Source organism: Colobus angolensis, unplaced genomic scaffold (genome assembly GCF_000951035.1).
Source record: "Colobus angolensis palliatus isolate OR3802 unplaced genomic scaffold, Cang.pa_1.0 Scaffold76, whole genome shotgun sequence".
In the NCBI taxonomy this organism is placed as follows: Eukaryota; Metazoa; Chordata; class Mammalia; order Primates; family Cercopithecidae; genus Colobus; species Colobus angolensis.
In genome coordinates this window covers 2,997,902-3,022,319 of record NW_012121376.1, presented here as the reverse complement: position 1 = coordinate 3,022,319, position 24,418 = coordinate 2,997,902, and the positions used below count along the sequence as shown (strand labels likewise).

At 48.8% G+C, this 24,418-nt stretch overlaps 1 long non-coding RNA gene across 1 annotated transcript in view; it reads right to left on the bottom strand.

Annotated features, from left to right (window-relative positions):
• Positions 1–14,084: 14,084 nt before the first annotated feature.
• The window catches only part of LOC105501897, a 17,377-nt gene continuing 7,043 nt past the window's right edge, over positions 14,085–24,418 (bottom strand). The window contains exons 4-5 of the long non-coding RNA XR_001000253.1: positions 15,319–15,555; positions 14,085–14,324 (exon numbers count right to left, since the gene is read on the bottom strand). This is a non-coding gene — a long non-coding RNA (uncharacterized LOC105501897). The remainder of the gene's footprint in view (positions 14,325–15,318; positions 15,556–24,418) is intronic.

Here is a 24,418-nt window from a genome sequence, read left to right as displayed (position 1 = left end):
AAAAAAAAAGGATCCCTGAAGGTAGGCTCCAAAAGATCTGTGGAAACAGGTGACCAGTCTGAACACATGAATTCATGAAAATGAGTTTATGAATACGTGATGTAGAGAGGAATGATTTTACACATAGCATGTTCCTGGCAAAGTGTCAGCCATACATTTCAAAATTATTTTTTAATTAATTTCAGCAATAAAAAAGAAAAGAAAAAGTCATGGAGTAATTAAATTCCCTGCCTCTAAGCGTTTTCACTTAAATAGCTCCATTTGCTTATTAACGGACTCCACAGAAATTCATAGGCTAAAATCATGAGTCCTGAGCTGGTAACCTTGGCCTCACACCACAAACCCCATGGGTCCCAGTGCTGCTCTGGGTTCAGATTTAACTCCCACTGTGGTCCTTGGCAGGTGACTCAGGCCTGGATTTCCACTTCTTTGCAGACAGAATTAAAAATCATTGTGGATTCTGCTGACAGGGCTGGGACTGGCCACATAGTGCCCACCTGCTGACCACTTTGGGCAGAGAGGGCAAGGTCGGGCCTCCACACACAGCACCCACCTGCCACTCACCCACTAAAGACCACAAGCTAGAAAATGTTCCTTCCTGAGCCTCACTTTCCTCTGCAGAAAAGTGGGAGTAACAAAGCACCCCTTATCAAAATGAACGAGACAAAACTGGGGTTGGTGCATGAGTCGGGAAGGATAGGAAAGTTTGAAAATGTTTTAAAAGATGAAACAGGGGGCCATGTATGGTGGCCCATGCCTGTAATCCCAGCACCTTGGGAGGCTGAGGCCTCAGGGGCTCCAGAGTAGCTTGGACAACATGGCAAAACCCCGTCTCTACAAAAAATACAAAAATTAGCCGGGCATGGTGGCATGTGCCTGTAGTCCCAACTACTCAAGAGGCTGAGGTTGGAGAATCCCTTGAGCCCAGGAGGCCGAGGCTGCCGTGAGCTATGACTGCACCACTGCACTCCAGCCTGGGTGACAAAGTGAGACTCTGTCTCAAAAAAGAAAAAAGAAAAAACTGATAAAACTGGGACTCACAGGTCAAAGGTTTACCCCACACTGGACTTCATGCAGTGGTTTTTACTTCCTCTTCCCAATTTTTTTTTTTTTTTGGTCTTTTTTTTTTTCCTTTAAGAGGTGGGTTCTTGCTCCATCACCCAGGCTGGAGTGCAGTGGTGCAGTCTTCAACTCCTAGTCTCAAGCAATCCTCCCACCTCAGCTTCCCAAAGTGCTAGGATTACACATGTGAACCACCACGTCCAGCCTCCAATTATTTTTTTAATATCAGGTTGGTGCAAAAGTAAACTGTGATCACTTTTTACTTTTGTACTGACCTAATAAATGACTCACCAAATGGTTGAGTTTAAGCTTGTGTTTTTCTCTTTGCCAAAGACTGGTTCTGAGTCAACGATCATGGCTGGTTTTATTGGCCACTTACTATATACCACGTGTTTATCCTATCATCAGCCACCTACCCCTCTCAGGAGCCCTGTGAGTTCCTGATGTTATTTCCCTATTCAACAGATAGGGAGACCGAGGTCAGGAAGCAGTAGAACTAGGATTTCAACTCAGGCAGTCAGACCCAAAGCCCCCGAGCTTAACCCCTACTCCATGCTACATGGATCTTTCATGAAGGGTCAGGAACAGGGAACTGGGCAAACTCATTCTCTAAACGTGAACCCTAATTCCTATTGGGAATCAGTAGGAATCGGCACTGCCACCTTCCCGCCCGCTCCCACCTGCCATCAACTCCAGGGTTCTGAGGTTAAGACCCAGACTCAGGAGCCAGGCAGGATTCAAATCCCAGCTACCAGCTGGGCACAGGAGATCCTGCCTGTAATCCCAGCACTTTGGGAGGTCGAGGCAGGTGGATCACTTGAGGTCAGGAGTTCGAGACCAGCCTGGCCAACATGGGCAAAACGCCCTCTCAAATAGAAAAATTAGCCAAGCGTGGTGACACGCACCTACAGTCCCAGCAACTTGAGAGGCTGAGGCAGGAGAATTGCTTGAACCCAGGAGGCAGAGGTTGCAGTCAGCTGAGACTGCATCAGTGCACACTGTACTCCAGCATGAGCAACAGAGCAAGTCCTTGTCTCAAAAAAAAAAAAAAAAATTCCCAGCTACCATTCACAAGCTATGCGATCTCAGGTGGGTTACTAGGCCTCTCTGTTCCTCCATTTCCTCAGCTCCCAGATAACAATAGTGCCTGCCTCACAGGCTGTTGTGACTATGATCTGAAATAACATACGTAGAGTGTGCACAGATCCAGATGGGGATTCAGGGAAGCTACTGAATTCATTCAGTGTTTCACACTCCAGGTCTGCGCACCAGCCACCAGGGACACCAGAAAATCCGAGAACAGGATCATCATGGTTGACTTAGACCAGGGGCAGCAAACGTTTTCATAAAGGACCAGATGGTAGAAATTTGTGGGCCTCCAAAATAATTGGAGGTTGGTCGTGGTAGCTAAGCCCTGTGGTCCCAGCACTTTGAGAGACCGAGGCATGAGGATCTCTTGAGCCTAGGAATTCCAGGCTGCCACGAGCCATGATCATGCCACTGCACTCCAGCCTGGGCGACAGAGCGAGACCTCATCTCAATAAATAAATAAATAAATAAATAAGTAAGTAAATAAATAAATAATACTTGGAAAGAGGAAGTAAAAGTTTCCATCAAAACTACTCAACCCTGGACCCCAGAGTAAACTTGAAAACCAAGTTCTCAGCCATGATGGCCTGGGGGTCAGACACACTCCTTATACCCCTCCCTCACTAGCCATGATCACGCTTTCTCCCCTAAGGGCTAAACAGAAAGCAGTCCTTACAAAACAGAAAGCAGTCCTTACAAAAGCCATCCACCTACCGCTTGAGGCTGCCCCTCCTTTTTGCTTGATAAGAGACCACCAACCACGGAGTGGTTCTGGCCAGTGTGTGGAGGATGCGCAGTGAGGGTTTTCCTGTCCTTCGCTTCACCTGTGATGTCAGAGTGCTGAAAACTCCACCCTCAGATTATGCCAAGGCCGCCATGTTTTCTACATGGGGCCCATGAAGGAGCATGAAGCTCAGTTGTGCGTATGTGTGTTTCTCCTTTCATAAATGCTCATGACTCCTCCTATAGCGTATTGAATATGTATATTTGGCCTCCCTGCTCTACATAAGTTCCTGTTCCCTTTTCCCCTCCCTTGAAGTGTCTGTTTCTGCTTCCCAGCCTGTCAGAATGGCCACCCTGCAGGCTGCAACCCTTTATGAGAAATAAAGCTCTCCTTCCCAAATTAAGCAAACAAACAAACAAAAACTACTCAACCCTGTTGCTGTAATGCAAAAGCAGACCCAGCCCCTCAATGAATAAGGGTGGCTGCATTCCAGTAATACTTCACTTATGAATGGGAGCTGCAGGGTCAGACAGGTCATGGTCTGTATTAGCTCGTTCTCACATTACTATAAGGAACTACCTGAGACTGGGTAATTTATGAAGAAAAGAGGTTGAATTGACTCACAGTTCCACAGGCTGTACAGGGAGCATAACTGGGGAGGCCTCAGGAAACTTAGAGTCATGGCAGAAGGCGAAAGGGAAGCAGGCACATCTTCACATGGCAGCAGGAGAGAGAGAGGTAAGAGGGAGGTGCTACACACTTTCAAACAACAAGATCTCATGAGAACTCACTATCATGAGAACAGCAAGGGGGAAGTCCGCCCCCATGATCCAATCACCTTCCACCAGGCCCCTCCTCCAACACTGAGGATTACAATTTGACATGGGATTTGGGTGGGGACCAAACCATACCATAGGCCAGCAGTGGGGCTGGGTGACCTAAGGGACAGTTTTGGCAGAAAGGAAAGGGAGGGATGGATACTGGGTAAAGTAGTAATAGAATATGCCACAACCACCAAGCTAAATCTGTGTGCCAGGAGCTGCACAGCACAGCAGATAACCAGAACCAGGCATTGCCCAGTGGAGGAAGAGCCCTGCCAGGGGTTCACGGTGCTCACAGGAAAGGAGAGGCTGTCACAGGAAGACACCCTTTCTCCATGCTGCTCCCAGGATTCTCCACACACCCAGTTCCAGGTCTGCCTTCTGGGATGGAAACTTGGCATCTAACACCACAGGCAACCATGGCACGAAGCCTGCCCACTGGGCAGTTGGGTACAGACGGGGCACTGAAAGATATGGCTCCTTCCACAGCGTAGGCCTCCCACGAGGGGCTTTTTCCATCACTTTACACCTGGGGCAGACTTGCGTCAAACTCACCAAGTGCCTTCCACCCTCAGAGTCTTCGCACATGCTCTCCCTCCTACTGGCCCACACTGTTCCCCCAACATACAACATCCTTTCCTCCGCTCTTCACCAGCCATCTCCTTCCATCCTCAGGTTTCAGCATAAGCATGACTTTCCAGGGACAACTTCCCAGGGCGCAGACACCAATCCCACCCTCTACTAGCTTAGGGCTCCCTTTCACAAACTCCCGCGCACCTGCACCTTCCCCTTATAATTCTAACCACACTGTGGTTCTACAGCATTTGTCCATCTCCCCTCCTGGGCTTAGGCCTGTGTAAGCTGGGACCATACTGGTCTTATTCTCTGGGGTTTCCCCAGTTCCTAGCACAAAGTTTGACGCAGATATTTGTTGAATAAATGTGCAAGCAGAATTCTCTGATTCCAAAGATGATGTTGAAGCTCAGCAGCATTACGTCAATACGAAAAGTAATGTTTTCACCTTGTTTTCTCTTATATCTTCCCATTTTCTTGCTTTCCAAATTTAGAAAGCTAGGTAAAGTGAGTTCACATAAAGGACTAATCTCTTTATTTAAAAAAAAAAAGTTTTTCAGTGACTGGTATATTTAATTAGCATCAAAAAAATATAGTTACATTATACATTTTATAAAACTACTAATCCACATGTGTGCAAATTTGCCTCTAAGGACAACTTACTATTTTTACGATATGCTTTCAATATTTCCCCATTGTTCCAAAGTAATATTTTTTGCTGTTAAAATATATAATAAAGTTCTCAAGAAATAAAAAAAACCAGGGTCACTCTAGGCAAATAAAAGTGAAAGACTAAGAACGTACATGACCACTTTTCTTTTCTTTTTTTTCTTTGTCTTTGACAAGGAAAGGGTCTGAAATTAATTTTACCTTCTTGATTAAAAAAATACCTTGAAATGGTCATAGGCAGGCTTTACATTGAACTTGAACTTGTCATGCTGCTTCAGTTTTCTTTCCACAAAACCAAGAGGCTCAGCTGATCCTACTCTGGGAAGACGCAGTGGTGTGCAGGCCGGTGTCCAACAAGCGGCTCTTAAGTCAGGGAACCCTGATTTGCAGCATTTGCCAATTGCTGTGGTATGAATGCCACCAGCCCAGCTGATTTCACACAGACATGACATGATGTACACACTCCAGAGAGGTATCCTGCGCCAGCTCCCAGACTGCCGGCGGAACACATCAAAGGGGGTCTATAATCTCCTGCCCGGTTCATTATGCTTAGTAATTGTTCCAGAAATGTTAGATTCTATCATTGGATGCTGACCCATTCTTTTCTTTCTTTCTTTTTTTTCTTTTTTTGAGACAGGGTCTTGCTGTCTTGTCCAGGCTGGAGTGCAATGGCATGATCACAGCCCACTGAAGCCTAGACCTCCCGGACTCATGCGATCCTCCCACTTCAGCCTCCCAAATAGCTGGAACTACAGGCGTGCATCACCATCCCCAGCTTATTTTTGTATTTTTTCTGGAGATGGGTCTTGCTGTGTTGCTCAGGCTGGTCTCAAACTCCTGGGCTCAAGAGATCCTCCTGCCTCAGCCTCCCAATGTACTGGGATTACAGGTGTGTGAGCCACTGTGCCTGGTTGGTGACCCATTCTTTAGTAACTGTTCCTGTGGGGAGGAATCTGACGCCCTGGTGCGTTCTCAGGCACTATCCCAACCAGCCTGCCAGGGCATTCCCTGAGCACTGGGCACAAGGAAAGCTGGATGACCAGCTCTGGGGCTTGGCAAAAGGAGGCCCTCAGTGGAAGGCTGAGTCCTGCTGCTTGCCCTGAGCCAGGGAAGCCCAGAATGTCTCGGAAGGAGATGCAAAGGGCATCAGGCATCCTGGAACCCATAAAGCTTCTAGGGTCTGACACTGCAAACCGCATCATCAGGAGGGCAGGACTTGGCGTCAGGTGAACTGGGATAGAAGGGCTTTTTTTTCTGTCCCCACCTTGCCACGTACTGTGTGACCTTGGGTGAGTCAGCAGCTCTTCCCCTCTGAGCCTCAGTTACCTCGTTTGTGAAAGGAAGAGGCCCACTGCAGAACTGTGAAGGTTGTGAGAGAAAAATTCAAAGAGCCCCAAACCACGCAGAGGCAGTGCAGGATTCAGATGGCGCCGTCCATGCCTGGAGTCAGCCCCAGCCCCACTAAGCCACACAGACATAGGCCTCCCCAGGAACTAAGGATGAGGGACGCAGAAGGAGTCGTAAACACCATGGTGTGGAAAATGGTTCGTGCTGTGGCTTCAGAGCACCCGAAACACGGCTGGAACTGAGACAGACCTCAGAGTAAGTCACACACTGGATTTCAAAGGCTTCATACGAAAAAAAGAATGTAAATATCTCATTAATATTCTACTGTTGCTTACATGTGGACAGGGTAATATTTTGGATATGATGAGTTAAATAAAATATATTATTAAAATTAATTTCAGCCAGGCGCAGTGGTTCACACCTATAATCCCAGCACTTTGGGAGGCCGAGGCGGGCAGATCACTTGAGGTCAGGAGTTTGAGACCAGCCTGAGCAACATGGAGAAACCCCATCTCTACTAAAAATACAAAAATTAGCCAGGCATGGTGGCAGGCGCCTGTAATCCCAGCTACTGAGGAGGCTGAGGCAGGAGAATCACTTGAACCCAGGAGGCGGAGGTTGCAGTGAGCCGAGATCGTGACACTGCCTTCCAGCCTGAGCAACAGAGTGAGGCTCCATCTCTAAATAAATAAATAAACAAACGTAATTTCACTTTCACTCTTTAGAATGTGGCTGCTGAAAAATGTAAAATCACACGTGTGGATCATATTATGTCTGTATAGGACGGTGCTGGGGTAGACAGACCACGGATTCAAACCACTTGAATCATGTACTGTGTGACCCTGGGCAACTGCCCCCGCACGCCCCGCTTCCTGATCTATACCTGACAGCTGTTCCGCAGGCTCCACCACCTGGAGAAGAGTGCTTCCAAATGGGCCCTTCCCCCAGGTGTGTCTGACGGACTCCTCTCCTCTGGGAAAAGCTCTTCCCTTCCCTCTCATCTTGGCAAGCCCTGGGGACTCACAAAGCCTTTGTTTGCTGAAGAACTGACTGGCAGGGAGACACTAGGCAAGAAAAACAAACAGGCCCCCTCCACACGGTTATTTAAGAGAAACAGTGAAAACAAACAAGAGAAGAAAGAAGTAGTCAAGAGAAATCCAAGTCGTTAATGAGGCACCCTTAGAAATCACTCCAAGCTCCAAGTGGGAGGGAGAGGAGCAAAGGAGAAACCAGGTGGAAAAAAGGGGCTATAAAGATGGGGAAGGAAATCGAGCAGGGAGAAACCAAAAGGGAGGGCGAATCTGGAGGAAGGCGCTCCCAGCTCAGGTGGGAGGAGGAAAATGGTCTCCACGTTTGGAAGTCATTACTTAAACATTTTGCACCTTTCAAAACAACAGACAGCAACTTCCAATTCCAAATATCTTTGTGCTCCCCTGTTGCAGAGCCTATTGGCCTCTAAACCCAGCAGGCTGAGAGCAGCTTTCAGCATTAGCTCTGCCAAGCTGAAGGAAAATGTCTCAGCCTGGGCTTGAAGAGAGGGGCATTCCACTGGGGTCCCTCCATGTGCCACCCCAGGCTGAGACCATGGAGAGAGAATGCAAGGATGGTTTGTCTGCTGCCACTGGGATGGAACCAGCTGGAACCCACTGACATCCTACACCAGCAAGTAGATGCATTGTGATGGATGAGGGTCAAGAACCTGCCCCCAGCCTGTGTCCTGGAGTGGGAGGGACTTTAGTGGAGCCCCAGAGTCTCCTGGGAGGGGGGGAATAAAGCCAGCTGAGCCTCACAGCAAAAGCTGTTATCTAAAGAAGCCTTTGTCAGGGGCAGTCTATGCAGACTTTGACAAGCAGAAATAGAGTCCTACATCCTGTGATGTCAGGAGGGAATCCCCTGCACCACACACCACCTGGAAATGCTGTCTCAAAAGACACTGACCTATAAGGTCAGGTGAAATCCTTCATTTGACCTGCTTTTTCAAGAGACTCTGATTAAGACCCTGCCCATGCCAAGCTAATAAAATGTAGGTTCCTCTCTGCCTTGGCTCTACTCCCTCTTGTAGGCCCCATGCTGATTACCAGCTTCCAAGGGAGGGAGCAATACCAGCTGGGCCCAGGGAGTTTCCCAGAGTGCACTGCCCTGAATGTACCCCATCACCTCGTCCTGGCAGGTGCCTGCTCTCCCTCCTCCTGATCCTGCAGAAAAGGCTTCCCTGACTCTCCTGCTTCCTCTGGGCTAAATCTTCCCTTTGCTCCACTGGCTCCAGCACAGTTGTGGGTGCCCTCTGCCTTCTGCAGCATAATTAGTTATGGATTTGTTCATTTCTACAGCTGGCTGTCAGCTCCTGGTAAGACCATGAGTGCCTCGATCTAAACCATCTTGGCATTTGCTTACTGAAGGTGCTGAATACAAACTGGGCGAGTGAACGAATGAACAAGTAAAAGAAAACTGACGAGTGGACAGTTCAGAGTCATTTTGAGCTCTTCCTGTTTAACAAGGAGCACAGGGATGAAGAGCACAGACTCCCATGCAGTGGCCTGGCTTTGAACCCGCTCCCCACCACTGTGTGACCTTGGGCAAGGTACTTAACATCTCCGTGCATAATTATAGTACCCATTCCTTGAGGTAGGAGTAACCTAGTTGCTCTATTTGAAGCACTTAAAAGCAGTGCCAGACACACAGTAGGTCTAGGGAAATTGAGGAGTGTCAGCTGTGATTATTCCGTTTGCACAAAGAACACAAAACCAAGTGCTGTTTAAAAAATTCTGATGTCAGCCGGGCGCGGGGGCTCACGCCTGTAATCCCAGCACTCTGGGAGGCTGAGGCGGGTGAATCACGAGGTCATGAAATTGAGACCATCCTGACTAACACGGTGAAACGCCGTCTCTACTAAAAATACAAAAACTTACTGGGCATGGTGGTGGGCGCCTGTAGTCCCAGCTACTCAGGAGACTGAGGCAGGAGAATGGCGTGAACCCGGGAGGCAGAGCTTGCAGTGAGCCGAGATCGCACCACTGCACTCCAGGCTGGGCGACAAAGCGAGACTCTGTCTCAAAAAAAAAAAATTCTGATGTCAATCCCAATAGCCCATTTTGAGCTCACTGCCTTAACACAGAAGGCAAAGAGTTAAACCCTTCAGCCTCAGGAAAAAGGGATTAGCAGTGGTGTGTCTGTTTAGTTACTCAGCTCCCTGCCTCTCCAGAGAAAAATATCTTGAAAGATTAGATTATGTAGCTCGGACTTCGGGGCCACAGTGGAGAGAGGGGGCTGCTGTCACCTCCCAGCTAAGCCGAGTGCTGGAGGCTAATTTCCCGTAGGTGGTCTGGCCAGATTTCCTGGAGGCCACGGGCCGGAGCAAACAGCCTTTCCTGTCCCCCCAGGGATTACAGCGTGAAAGCACTTTTTAAACCTTAAATTAAAAAACTGAAAGGCCGTGTCCATCCTGCCAACTCTGCGTATTTAATTTTTAAAACAGCAACACATCAAGTGTGCTTGAAAGTGACGGACCCCTGCCCCGGACGATTGAAAAGCATTCGCCTTCATGAAAAATAATTCAAGTGGAGTGACATGCGCCTGACAAAATGACTCAAAGGGCGTCTTTCCTCCTCTGGAACCTTCTTCACTTCTCCAGGTGTTAGGGCCGTGGTGGGCGTTTACAAGGGACATTTGGAAATCGTTCATACTGTGATATTATAACCTTTCAAGGTTGCCATGGCTTAGCACTCCTAGAATAGGAAATGTCCTTGTTCCAGGCAAAATCAACCACGGGCATGAAGCAGAGACGGCACTTTCTGTTGAAGACGGTGGTTTTCCTGTGTGACCATGGGTATGTTCTTCAGACTTATGGCAACAGCCAGAGAAACCCACGTGGAGCAAAGATCAAACGTGGAGCAGAGAAGCTACAACCCATGATGGCTGAAACTGAAAGCTCACAGATGAAGCACCACAAACCCCAATTCCAGCCTTCACTCTCCACTTCTGAGCTGTGTGACCCTGGGCCAGTTTCTTGACTTCTCTGAGTCTCCAGTTTCTTATCTGTTAGATGATAGAAATATCCTTACCCGCTTCACAGGTTTGCAGTGAAGATTCAGTGAGACCTTGGACCTGAAGATGTTTTATAAACTGTTACACAACATTCAGATAGGAGCTGTTATTGTTCTTACCCAGAAAATGGATTTGTTTGTTCTCTTTTCATTCATGCCCGGGAATGACCCAGATATACCACTTGTCACTCACTGACTGTGAGTGTAGAGAGTAAAGCTTCATAGGAAAGAAGGTCAGTCTCAGAAATCTATGGAGTCGCCACCCACCGCTCTTCCTTTCTCTGCCATCGTGCTGCGTGCTTGACTCCACTTCTTGCCATGTCTTCTCATGAGACTTTCAGAATGAAGCAATTCCTGGCCAAGAAACAAAAACAAAATCGTCCCATTCCTCAACGGATTCAGATGAAAACTGGTAACAAAATCAGGTACGACTCCAAAAGGAGACACTGGAGAAGAACCAAGCTGGGTCTATCAGGAATTGCACGTGAGATGGCACACATACTTCTGCTGTCTGAAGGTCACAATCACGTTACCACGTCAAGCTGAAAATGTCACCACTATCTGGAGAGTCAGACATGTTTTACTGGGAATTTTTTTTTTCTCTGAATCTGTTATGAACACGTTGTTTGGCTAGGTTTAGTAATAAATACACGAGACCTTTCATTTCCAAAAAACATGAAATCTATGCAGTGATTCCCCCGCTTGAGACTCATTTAAAGTCTATTGTGCATTGGCCAGGTGTAATACAGTGTTCCTTTAGAATCCTGTCCTGGCCGGGCACAGTGGCTCACGCCTGTAATCCCAGCACTTTGGGAGGCCGGGGCGGGCAAATCGGTTGAGGTCAGGAGTTCAAGACCAGCCTGGAAAACATGGCGAAACCCCATCTCTACTAAAAATACAAAAATCAGCGGGGTGTGGTGGCGCCTGTAATCCCAGCTACTCAGGAGACCAAGGCACAAGAATCGCTTGAATCTGGGAGGCGGAGGTTGCAGTGAGCCAAGACCATGCCACTGCACTCCAGCTTGGGCAACAGAGTAAGACTCCATCTCAAAAATAAATATATATATATATAATTAAATAAAATAAAATAAAAATCCTATCCTGAACCAGTCTGAGATGCTGTCAAGTCCCCTCTTGAACAAGCCCATGCTCCATCCACTGCCCTGTCAGAGCTCATGCCCTGAGCCCCTACACACCTTACCTATCTCCCCAGGGCCAGGTACCTGACAGCTAGGGACAGCCCTATGCTCTGGAGCCCACGAAATTTTTCAAATTGGTCCACAGGAGCCCACAAAAACTGGTTAAGTCCACTCCACTGACCACACATAAGCTGCTGGCTACAGCTGCTCACTGTTACCCATCCCTGGGTGCAGTCCCCTGCATGGTCCTGCCTGGCAGCCAGCTCCCATTTGCAGCTGTAAGTAACAGTGTCCTGTCCTATCAGGGTATTGTGTCCTGCCACCAAAAAAATTTTAAACCTTATCAAACACTCAGGTTTTCAAAGTGACGTAAACCAAGACTTCCACTGTTTTGCTTTTTAATAATGGCAAATCAATTAGAAGTCAACTTGATGTCCATCAAAATTCAATGTTACCTCTGGACATTAAAGAGTACAGGGCAGACAGACATGGGGAGAAATCCTAGATATTTTGTGAAATGGGAAGGAGAAACTAAGTTCCAGAATCATATGCCTGGAGCCTGTGAGCTGTGGAATGAGGGGACCATTTTTGTTCATTATTCAATCTTCAGCTCCCAGCTTTACACCTGACACACAACAGGTGCTAGGAAATACCACTGAACCCATTAATAGGTATGGAACTTTTCCACTGATGTGGCAACCTATGAGAAAAGGCTTACTCTCCATATGCAGAAGTGCCCAGGAAGGAGTCATCTAAACCATTCAGGTTTCAATTATCTGGGGAGTATAGGGGGTATCACCTTTTTCTCTGAACTTCAGAATTATTTGAATGTTTAACCTTGAAGATATATTACTGCATGGCTTGTGTAATCTATAAAACAATCTATAAAGAAATAAAGACTCCACCCTCACCAAAAAAAAAGGAGAAAGAAACACATTTGTGATTAATACCCTCTGTTGAATCACAAGAATTCAGGAGTTATTAGGAAAAGAGTCATTAAGGACCCATAATTTAAAAGTAAAATTTAAAATTCCAAGAAGAAATTTGTGCCCCACCCTTCCCTTCTCCAAGCTTCCAGGAGTGAGGAACTGATAAGGCAACTAAAATAAAGAATTACTATGTATTAATCAATAACGAATGATGAATCAATGAATAAGGGGCTGAAGCTAGAAATCGGAGCACTGCCAGCTTTGCCTTTGTATTGTTATCAACCAAGATCACTTTGGTTAATAATAAAAGGCTCAAAATACACAGATGCAGCGAGTCCTGGCACAGAGCCTTACAGAAATGAGAATGCAGTGGCCCACTTCTCATCTCATTCCTTCAAAGTCTGTGTAAGAGAAGAATGGAGAGGTAAGAAGGAAAGTAATTTCCCTCCCCTCTACCTAAGCAAGGGGTATCCCCAAGGTACAGAGAGGAAACTCTGGCGAGCAAGAATGCTCTTTATTAGAGCATGATAGGCTGGGTGCAGTGGTTCATGCCTGTAATCCCAGTACTTTAGGAGGCCAAGGCAGAAGGATCACTTGAGCCCAGGAGTTCGAGGTCAGCCTAGGCAACATGGCGAAATGCCATCTCTACCAAAAAAATGCAAAACTTAGCCAGGCGTAGTGGCACACACCCGTGGGACCAGCTGTTCAGATAGCTGAGGTGGGAGGATCACTGGAAGTCAAGGCCGCAGCAAGCTGTGACTGGGCCACTGTACTCCAGCCTAGGTGATGGAGCAAGACCCTGCCTCAAAATAACTAAATAAATAAGAACATCTTATTCTCAGTATTTCTTTTCATACACACACATACACAATACATGTGCCCACATACACACACATACACAATACATGTGCCCACATACATACACACACACACACCAAAGAACTTCTAAAGCAGATTAATTTCAAAACCAAGGTTAGAAAGGAAATGCCCCAGGACACTATTCATGTTTGATGTTGGTTTTCTGTTTGTTTCTCTTAGAGCTCTTACAATCTCTTTCCTGAACAATGGGTGAAACTATTTTGGGGGATCCGGCAAGGAGATCTTCCACTGGCTTTTAGTCAAAAGCTGAGCTAACAGACATTCCAGTAGCAAGAGACCCAACCATCAACAGACCCATTGTTGGACAAGCACCTACGGATTTGCAAACCGGCACAGCTATGCCCCAAATCCACGCTGTGCACTCCTGGGAACACGCTGCGGGTGAGCAGAGCTGCAAGTCTGCAAGTCCCCAGTTTATCCCTTAGCTGCCCAGTTCTCCCTGGAGACTCGCAGCTTCTGGGTGCGGGGACTGTTTCTGTTCTTGTGGGCACCTATTCCATTGTCTTGCCTCAGCACAAACACTCTGTGAGCTGGAAAACCCCCAGCTGCATCTCAGATTGAACCTTAGAAGCATCTTCTCCTTCTCCCATCCCAACTCTCCCACGCATGACCCCTTCCCCACACACAGGGAGACCTCATCCCTCTCCAAGTGCATCCCCGTGTTGGGACTTTTGTATCTTTGGTGAATTCTAAGCCTTTGGAGGCATCCAGGAGGCTTTGGAGGGGAGGACATTTGATAAATGATAGTTGCTCTAAATGAGCCAGAACAAGACACAGACGGAGACTTCCCATGGAAAGCTGAGATGTCACTGAGAAATGTTTATTCCCAGAAGACAATGGTGACACAGTACCCAGCCACCTGTCAGTCAATGATGCAGGGTTGGTGGCTCTGAAATGTTGGGTCTCCCCAGCCCAGACACACACGGCTGTCTTCCAGCAACTGCTTCTCCCAAACTAATCATGCAGGTCCATTAGAAGCTGCCATGCTCTTGAAGGAGCCCCCACGTTCTGCCAGCCTCAGCTCCAGAGGTGTTGGTGGCCTGAGGACGCTGGTCATGGAGGAAAACGAGGCAGGAGTGGAGATGCCACGGAGTCTGGCAGTTTTGAGACCCTTCCTGCAATCTGGTTGCTCAGCCTCAGCTTCCATTCTAGGAACTATTCACTGCCTCGCCTGAATCTTGTTCCTGTCACTTACACCCAAAGAATTCTGTTGATTCCAGGGTTTTTACTGTTGTAAAATATACATAATGTAAAATTTAGGCTGGACATGGTGGTTCACACCTGTAATATCAGCACTTTGGGAGGCCAAGGTAGGTGGACTGCTTGAGCCCAGGAGTTCAAGACTAGCCTGGCTCATGCCTGTAATCCCAGCACTTTGAGAGGCCAAGGAGGGCAGAGGCAAGCAGATCACTTGAGGTCAGGAATTAGAGACCAGCCTGGCCAACAAGGTGAAACCTGTCTCTGCAAAAAGAAAAAAAAAATAATAATACAAAAGATTAGCTGGGTGTGGTGATGCATGCCTGTAACCCCAGCTACTTAGGAGGCTGAGACAGGAGAATTGCTTGAATCTGGGAGGATGAGGTTGCAATGAGCTGAGATCACACTGTCGCACTCCAGCCTGAGCTACAGGAGCAAAACTCTGTCTCAAAAAAAAAAACCAACCTGGGCAACACAGGGAAACCCCATCTCTACAAAAAAAAAAAAAAAAAATAGCTGGGATGTCGTGGCGCACACTTGTTGTCCCAGCTACTTGGGAAGCTGAGGCAGGAGGATCACCTAAGCCGAGGGAGGTTGAAGCTGCAGTGAGCCATGATCACACCACTACACTCCAGCCTGCCAGACACAGTAAGACCCTGTCTCAAAAAAAATCTATCATTTTAACTATTTTCAAAATGCAGAAGTGCGTGGCATTTAGCCCATTTACAAAGCCATGCCACCATTGCCACCCTCTAGTTGTAGAACATTTTCATCACCCCAAAAGGACGCCCACTCCGTGAGCAGCCACTTGCTGGCCCCACTCTCCCAGCCCCTGAAACCACTCACCTGCTTCCCGCCTCTGTGGCTTTGCCTGTTCTGGACATTTCATTCCAACGGAGTCATACGGCATGTGGTCTTTTGTTCAAATCCAGTTTTAGGGCAGTCCTAGAGCAGCACTCGCCACTCAGTCGGAGGCGGTTTCCCCCTCTGACAAGGTCCCCTTGGGAGTCCTGGCTGCCCAGTCCCTCAGCCTCACCAAGGGCGCTTTGCTAAGGCAGGTGGGTGGAGTGGACGGCCAGGTTCCTATGAAGCCATATCAGAGTCTGAGTCCTCCCTCTTCCCTTTCATTCTCTGAATACATGTAAGCATCTATTTGACACCCACTACATGCCAGGTGCTGTATGCGATTACATGAGATGAATAAAGTGCGGTCACCACCTTCCAAGATCTCAGTAGCCCGGGAGGTCGGGGGGCAGGGGGTTTTGGGTCTGTTTTCCCATTTCTTTGAGCTTCTGTCCTAATCTGTGCAAGGGGCCAATTCCCTGGCCTTGCAAAACTGTTTTGGCATTTCCATGGGGTAATATGCAGGTCCGGGACTAGGGTAAAGCAAGAGAGGTGCCCACCACTGCAAAATTTAAGGAGGTTCTCTCAAAGCCATGCAATGCAGGGTTGGCGCCTGAGAACAGGCGTCACCTCCAGTTTTACACTTAGGTGCCTCACTGTCCTGGCCCTGGCTGAGCCCTAATAAGGTGTGCACACACAGCAGTGCCCCGCACAGCAGGCTGCCAATGACAGCTTCCTCCAGGCCTGGCATCTCACCACAGACTGTCCTCCTTCTCTTTGAACATAATCATCTCAGCAAGCCTATGAGACATCTCGGTGTCTTAACTTCCTTCCTACAGATGAGCCTCAGAGAGGTTTAGGAGCTTCCCTAAAGCCACAGAGCATGAGGGGCCAGCCTGGAGCATGAGCCCAACTCCACCTGACCCCCAAGCAGGAGCTTGTCCTCCTAAGAATGAAAGCACTCGTCCTATGTGGTGCCCCAAAGTGGGGGACCTTTCTGAGGGCTTCACCTGCATAACGCATCCCCACCCCCAGTTCCCCACCCTCCGATGAGACAACTGCTAATTTCACCCTCCTTTTACACCTGCAGCCTGGTGGGTAGAGGGTCAGTCAGCTGGCTCAGGTACAAGTTCACAAGGGGAGGAGCTGGGAGGGGACCTGACGATGAGGCTGCACGGTCCCCCAACACCTTCTGCATTTGGCCCACATACAATGCCACCTGCTCCGAGTAGATATTCGGGGCTTGCTGCCATTGAGTTAGCCGTGGTCCATAGGAGGTCATCATGGCCCACTCAGAAGTTCACTGCCTGAGACGCCCTCTCCCAGGACCCTGCCCAAGGCAGTGACTGTGGGCATTATAGCCTGTGTCTACTGAAGGGGGTGTGTCCACCAGGGAACTCACCTGCAGTGGCATGTGTCCTGAATGAACATGCACACGCCACTGCCCACACACATGCACGCACATGAACATGCGTGTATTGGAAAACAACCCAAAATCCCTAGGAGACCTAGAGAGGCGTGGAGAACACATTTCTGATGTTTGCAGACACCCAGTGGCCAGAGACCAGTGTTATACAGCTCTAACCTGAAGCCCTTGCTCCTCTCAGCCACTGTCAGCCACAGCTCTCCAGAGAAACAGAACTAACAGGAGGTTTAATATGTGTGTGCACGTGTGTGGAGAGAGAGAGAGAGATGTTTAGGAATTACCGTGGAGGCGGGCAAGTCTGAAATCCACAGGGCAGGCCGGCAGGCTGGAAACCCAGGCAGGAGTGGATGCTGCAGTCTTGAAGCAGAATTCCTCCATCCCAGAAAAACCTCGGCGTTTGCTCATAAGGCCTTCCTCTGATTGGATGAGGCCCACCCACACTGTCAAGGGTAATCTGCTTCCCTTGAGGACAGCTGATGAGAGAGGCTGACCACGTCCACCAGCACCTTCTCAGCAGCACCCAGATGGGTGTCTGACTGGACCATTGGGCACAGGAGCCTGGCCACAGGACATGTGAACCTCACCATCAGCCCATCAGGGTCTGAGTCAGGTATCAGAACCCACCCGGGTATAAGAACCCACTGGAGTGTCAGAACCCAGGACCCAGTGATACCAGAGGATCGGAACCCGCTCGGGTTGACACACCAAGGAGTCACACCTGCTCCTCACTCCCAAGTGCTTCTCGGAGACATGCTTTCACATGCTTTCTTTGATATGAAATGTTACTTGGGAGACTCTCCAGCACACTGCAAAATGTCAACTGTGATTCTATGTATATGTGCCTGTGTATCAGAGGATCCAGATGCGACGTCCTGTTTAAAATCTTTTTGTGGGCTTGCCTCAGAAGGGCTGTTTTGCTAAACAAGGGATTCTACAAAGTGACCATGCAACAAAAAGAAACTTCAAGTTTTAAATTTCAGCTAATTCTCTCATCTACAACAAACCCTTCTTTAATAAAAATGACTGCAATGAAAAAACTTCCTAAATAACAGAAAAAACCACCTGACTCAAATTAATGAGCAATATCACTCCAGCCACATCCAGTGGAGTGAAATGGCACAAGATTGCTGCTATGCGATCCGACCCGTAGAATTCAAATGTGCATGACCTTGTCCTTATGAAATGAATGGTGGGAGTGAAGAAGCCAGCAAAGGAGAGTTACATTCAACTCAAAACCAGGAAGTCAACTTCTCCTAAGAAAGGCCCCTTAAAATGTTCAGGAGAGTTTGTATAATCGCAAATACATGGGGGAAAAGATCGTAAATATACTTTTCATTATGGTTGAAGAAATGGAAGAGAAGTCTACTTTGTAAATGTGGGGGCAAAGCCCTCTGACTTGTGAAATGGGGGGTGGGGAAGGGAAGGAAACATTTGGGATTAAATATTGTCATCTGAGTGGCGCAGCTGATGAAAGCCAGGAAATTCTAAATGTGTGCACCGACAATCTGCCACTCCAATTTTACACTCTGGACCTCCGAACAAAAGCTACACTGTGAGGTGCCTGGGGACGGCGCTGGCGTGACTGCGGAGGGAGCGGGGTACAGGTTTCCTTTCAATTTAATGACTTTTCAGTGGTGAGTGTGAAAACCAAAATGTTGTTCTGCGAGGCAAGGCGGACGCTCGGCCCTGCCCCCTCCCCCAAGCACTCCAGTGAGATGATTTCGTGATTAGGGAGAGTCATCTTGCCCTGCGTCACCTCAAAGCATTTAAATCCAAGGGAGCTGCCACCAGTAGGATCCCTCCTGCCCCCGACATGGACACCGCAGGGCAACCACACCATCGCTGGGTCCTGAGCCCAGACAACCCTGGCACTGTCCCCAGCACAGTGAATCAACCCTGGCCACGGCTGACGCTGGCTCTCTACAGAAAGCCAAATGCCAGTGTGCAGGGAATCAGCCCAGGAGGGGACTGTGTGTGTTCAGAGTCAAAGAGCCCCTTAGAATGGCAGGCACTGTTCGCCGACACGCATTCTGGGGGGAAATGACAAGGAGACCATAAGTCACAGCGACCCCAGGGCTCCCTGTGTTTATTTACTGAGTTCAGCCAACAGCCTTCGAAGTGATGTAGACGGCCCTCCAGATAAAACTCTGGGAGATTCAAAAGGGGCTTTTACAGACTTAACCTTGCCTGGGTGGTGGGCACAGGCGGGTGGGAGAAAGCACAGAGGAGGCGTCGGAAGGGGCCTGGGGCCTAAGACCACCTCCCGTGACCGCCTCCGAAGTCTAGGGGTGGTTCTCTGAGCACGAGACTGGTGTGTCCGAGGGACAGAGGTATCCTACGCCCCAGGCCCAGGAACCCAGAGCAAAGACAGCTCTGCAAGTCGCCTGCCCAAGCGTGAAGCTGCAGAGAGCGTCGGAGGGAAAAAAAAACACCCAAGCCTCCAAGCCTTGAGACCAGAGGGAGAAACCATGAAGCAACGGCCGGGTGCGGCGGCTCACGCCCATAATCCCAGCACTTTGGGAGGCTGAAGCCAGAGGATCGTTAAGGCCAGGAGGTTGAGGCTGCAGCGAGCTGTGACTGCACCACTGCATTCCAGCCCGGGTAACAGAGCAAGACTCTATCGCCACAAAAAAATAAAAATGAAAATGAAAAATAAAGGAGCAGAAGGCTGGGCATGGTGGCTCACGCCTATAATCCCAGCACTTTGGGAGGCCGAAGCAGGCAGATCGTTTGAGGTCAGGAGCTTGAAACCAGCCTGGCCAACATGGTGAAACCCCTTCTCTATTAAAAATACAAAAATTAGCTGGGCATCGTGGCAGGTACCTGGAATCCCAGCTACTCGGGAGGCTGAGGCAGGAGAATTGCTTGAACCTGGGAGGCAGAGGTTGCAGTGAGCCGAGATCATGCCATTGCATTCCAGCCTGGGCAACAGAGCAAGACCCCATCTCAAAAACAAAAAAAAAGGAGCAGGAAGAGAAGAGACATAAATAGTAGATTTGCTGAATCCGAGGATTCTTTCCCTTTGTGCACTTTCAGGCTGAGATCTCTGGGCTCTGAGAAAAGCGACTTGGAACCTTGCCAGTGGCCTCCACCCTTTTCCAGAGGAGAGCAAACACTGGTGCAGCCTGCGCTTGTCCCTCGTTGTAAGGGATTTCTTTGCCCTGGCTTAAAGAACATCCCAGCCTGCACTTATGGGCCTAGGGCGATGCCCACACTCGCAGGGACCCAGCACACACCACCTGTCCTCCTCCAGGCCACCCCACAGCCCTTCAGCCACACAGGATGCTGTCCCGCCTCCACACCTCCATCTAGGCTGTTCCCTCTGTCAAACGCCCTTCCCACATGACTTCCCCCTAAGAAATCCTAATTGTCCTTCAACACCCAGCTCAAAAGTCACTTCCTCCAATGCACCTGGGACAGAAGAGACCACACTCTGCCCGTGTTCCGCAGAAACTCCAAAGGGAGCAGGACACACTTACTCCTGTGAGTCTCAGAGGCGGGGTCGGGTGTTCATCTGCGTGCTTGGCCCCTGAACATGGCAGGTGTTCCACAAATGTCGGGCCCACTCCCCTGGACATCAAGAGGGCTGCATTCTTCAACAAAGCCCCTCTCAGTGACAAGTGTATCCCAGAGCCCCCACAGCCTCTCACCATAGCAACAGGACAAACACCCCAGTCGAAGTGGGGGCATCCCAGGCAGCAGGCCGGGACCGTGCTGCATATTCAGGGCTCAGTTATAGCCCTCGACCATGCCACAACGCCCGACCATACCACGGTGCCCGATCACGCCACGGCGCCCGGCCACGCCTCGACCATGCCACGGTGCCTGACCATGCCTCAACCACGCCATGGCGCCTAGACTTTTATCTCCATTTCTCAGGTGAGGATCTGAGGCTCGGGTGGCCCCATCACTTTCCTAGGGGCACTGGGCAAGAGGCAGGGACTGTGCACAGCCCAGAGCCGCCGTCTCTATCCCTCAGAAAAGCAGCCCTGAGTCTCAGCCTTTCCTGCAGGATTCCCAAGCAGGGCTCACAGAAGCCCCTTCCTCACTCTAAGACGGGTCCTAAAAGCTCAGATGCCGGACCTGAATAGAGGCCTGTGCTCATTGATTTGATTTTTCCTTCTAGATAACTAGCCCAAATATATATTGTTTTCCCTTGATCTTAAGGTAGCATTTTCGGGACAAGCAGGAGAGTCTCTACTCACCTTCACCTCGGGCCATAAACCGGGGGACAGCACCACCTCCTGGCCGGCAGGGATGCGGCACTTGCTTGGTGTCTGGCTTGCAGGACCCCAGCAGCCCTCCTCGGATGTCCTGAGCTGCCAGCCTCTCCAGTGTCAGTTAGCAGAGGAAGTCAACAGGGCACGAGGTTCTTGTAAGGAAAGTAGGGTGGGCTGGCCTCACTAGGCTCGGGCAGCAATGCAAGAGTGCAGGTGCTGTACCGGTCAAAGGGCAGGCCCAAGCCTGGCCCATGAACCAGAGGAAGCGGGCTCCCTGCGCTGGGAGTGGGAAGCACCCTGGAGAGGAGCCCAGGGGAGCTCCAGGAGGAGGACGACTGGGCCAAGGGAGTCCCATACATGAGCAAGATTGGTGGGGAGGGGGGTCAGGGGAAGAAATTAGAGGTGCAGGGCAGACAAAATCGGAAGCCGCAGTCGCTCGGTGCCCTGGGTACAACCTGGCACCAGGAGACACCTAGCCAATATGTCACGAAGAGAAACTGGAGAAGTTGTCAGCAAGGAGGCATGTGTGCCGGCCGCGCAGGACAGTGTGTGTGTGCTGGGGAAAGACATGGATGAGGCAGGCAGGGGCCGCTGCCTGGAGCTTCCATGGGGTGGCAGAGAGAGCAGGAAGGACACGCACAAGCACACAGACAATGGGGATGCATCATTTGTTAGATTAAATTTCCTCCCTGGCACTTCTGATAAATACTGTTGAAGGACAAGCCAGGGTCCCCCGGAGGTAGAGGCCACTTGAAACTTTAATTCATTCACTCACCTGCTCGCTCATTCATTCAGTAAATGTGAACTGCACCTCTGTGCCAGGCCAGGTGTTGCAGTAAGCACTTTATCCACATCATTGTATCATTAGATTTTTTTTTTTTTTTTGAAAAGGAGTCTTGCTCTGCAGCACAGTCTGGAGTAGTGCAGTGGTATGATGTCAGCTCACTGCAACCTCCACCTCCCAGGTTCAAGCAATTCTCCTGCCTCAGCCTCCCAAGTAGCTGGGACTACAGGCACGTACCACCATGCTCAGCTAATTTTTGTTTTTTTTTTAGTAGAGACAGAGTTTTGCCATGTTGGTCAGGCTGGTCTCGAACTCCTGACCTCAGGTGATCCATCCGCCCCAGTCTCCCAAAGTGCTGGGATTACAGGCATGAGCCACCATGCCCAGCCTGTGTTGTTAGATTTTCAGCATAACCCCCATGCGATAGGAATCAGATATGAAAATTGTGTCCCAGAGAGGTTAACTAACTTATTCAAAGTTACACAGCTTCTCAGTAGCAGAGCTGGAATTTGAGCCAAGGTTCAGCCCCAAAGCCGAGGTATTAATTGTGCTAAGTTCCACAGTGGCCCTTCATGTAGAAGGTATTTCCTGAGCTCCTGTCACAGGACAGACAGTTGAGCCAGGCTCAGGGACTACACCAGGGACCAGAACAGAGCTGCACCTGCTCACACCAAGCAGATGGGCAGAGGGAAGGCGTGGATGCACAAACCAGCAAGAGAAGAGGCACCAAGCAGAGCTGCCTCCACCCCGGCTCGCGTCTCATGGCTCTGAGCCTCAGTTTTACCATCTGGAAAACAGGGATAAAAGTAAGTTGATGTGAAAATTTAAAAAGATCTGACACCAAGGACATAACACTCCTGGTGCCCCTAAATACTTCAGTGTGTGTTTCCTGAAAACAAAGGCATTCTCTTTCTCAAGACAGCACAATCCTCAAAACCAGGAGGATTGCCTGGATACAATGTTACTATCAAATCTGCTGACCTGACTCCCATTTTACCAAGTGTCCCAATAAAGGCTTGTGTACCAAAGAAAATACTGAACTATGCGTTGCAGTCAGTTGTCACGTCTTTTTTATCTCTTTAGTCTCCTTTATCTGGAACATTCCTCAGTCTTTCTGGCCTTTCTCTCAGGCCGGTTATTTGGCAGAATAACTTCAGTTGGAGTTTGCCTGATGTTTCCCGATGGCTGGACTCAGAGTGTGCATTCCAGGCAGGAAATCTGCAGAAGTGACGTTGCACCCTTCTTGGTGCTGCATGTCGGGAGGCCATGAAGTCTATCCGTCCATGCCTGGAAGATGCTGATATCGATTAAGGTGGTGTCTGCCAGCTTTCTTCATTTGAAAGTTAAGACTTCACCCTTCGTAATTAGTATCCTGTGAGGAGGTTCTTGGAGACCATGTAAAATTCCTGTTACCCATGAAATTTTCACCCACTAGTTTTAGCATCTACTGATGACTCTTTCCAAAATCAATCATTACCATGATGGTGGCCGAGTTGTGGTTTTCCAATCACGTTCTTTCTTCATCAGCTGGCTCTGGAGCAGACCTTCTTCAAGGCTGATTTTCACCAAAGAGTGGGAAATCCATCTCCTGGCCTCCTTCTCATTCCTACGATTTGTTCTCCCCACAGTAGTCAGACAGGGCTTCTAAACAAGGAAGCCAAAACACGTTCACATGCAAGAGAGTTAAGAAGAAATTAACTCAAAGTGGATCAAGCCCTTAAATGTAAGGGCCCAAACTTTAAGCTCTTAAAACATGAGGACAAATATTCATGGCCTTGGGGATTTCCAAAGGATTCTTAGCTATGGCACCAAAACCACAAGCAACAAAAGGAAAAATAGATATATAAACCTCATCAAACCCGAAAAGCTTCAGAGGACACTATCGAAGAGGGAACAGATAATCCATGGCTGGAAATAAATATTTGCAATACCTTGTACTAGACATCTTGTCATATATCTAGTACGAGACTTGTACCTAGAATATATCATTAATTTTTACCTCCGGCCCCTCATCCCTCTTTAGAATTTTTACCCCCTCTTCTACAGACTTAAGAAACTGAGGCTCAGAAAAGGCTAAAGGATCTGTCCAAGGTCACATGGCAAACAAGCTGGCAAAAAATGTTTGTTTTCCTGACTCCTAAGTCAGGTTCTTTCTATAATATCAGAGTCTCCTAAATCGAATGTCTATATTAGCAGGTAAAGCAAAGTACAAATGGCATTATCACAGGATGGCAGCTGCATAAACTGACATATTCCAATTAATTTGAAAAAGCATGTTGGAGAAAGCAAGCATAACGGGAGGCAGTAAAACTGGTGGCAAGGCAAGTGGAATCTACCAGATACAGGATCTTAAGGAATTGAACGAATGAGTTGGGACTATGTATTTATTTTAAGAAACCAATAGAACTTCAAAAACTCCCATTCATTCAAAAGTATTTAATAAGCATCGATTGAAGAGGCCAGGTACAGTGGCTCATGCCTATAATCCCAGCACTTTGGGAGGCCGAGGCAGGTGGATCACCTAAGGTTCAAGACCAGCCTGGCCAACATGGTGAAACCCTGTCTCTATGAAAAATACAAAAATTAGCCGGGCATGATGGTGCATACTCATAATCTCAGCTCCTCAGGAGGCTGAGGCAGGAGAATCCCTTGAACCCGGGAGGCAGAGGTTGC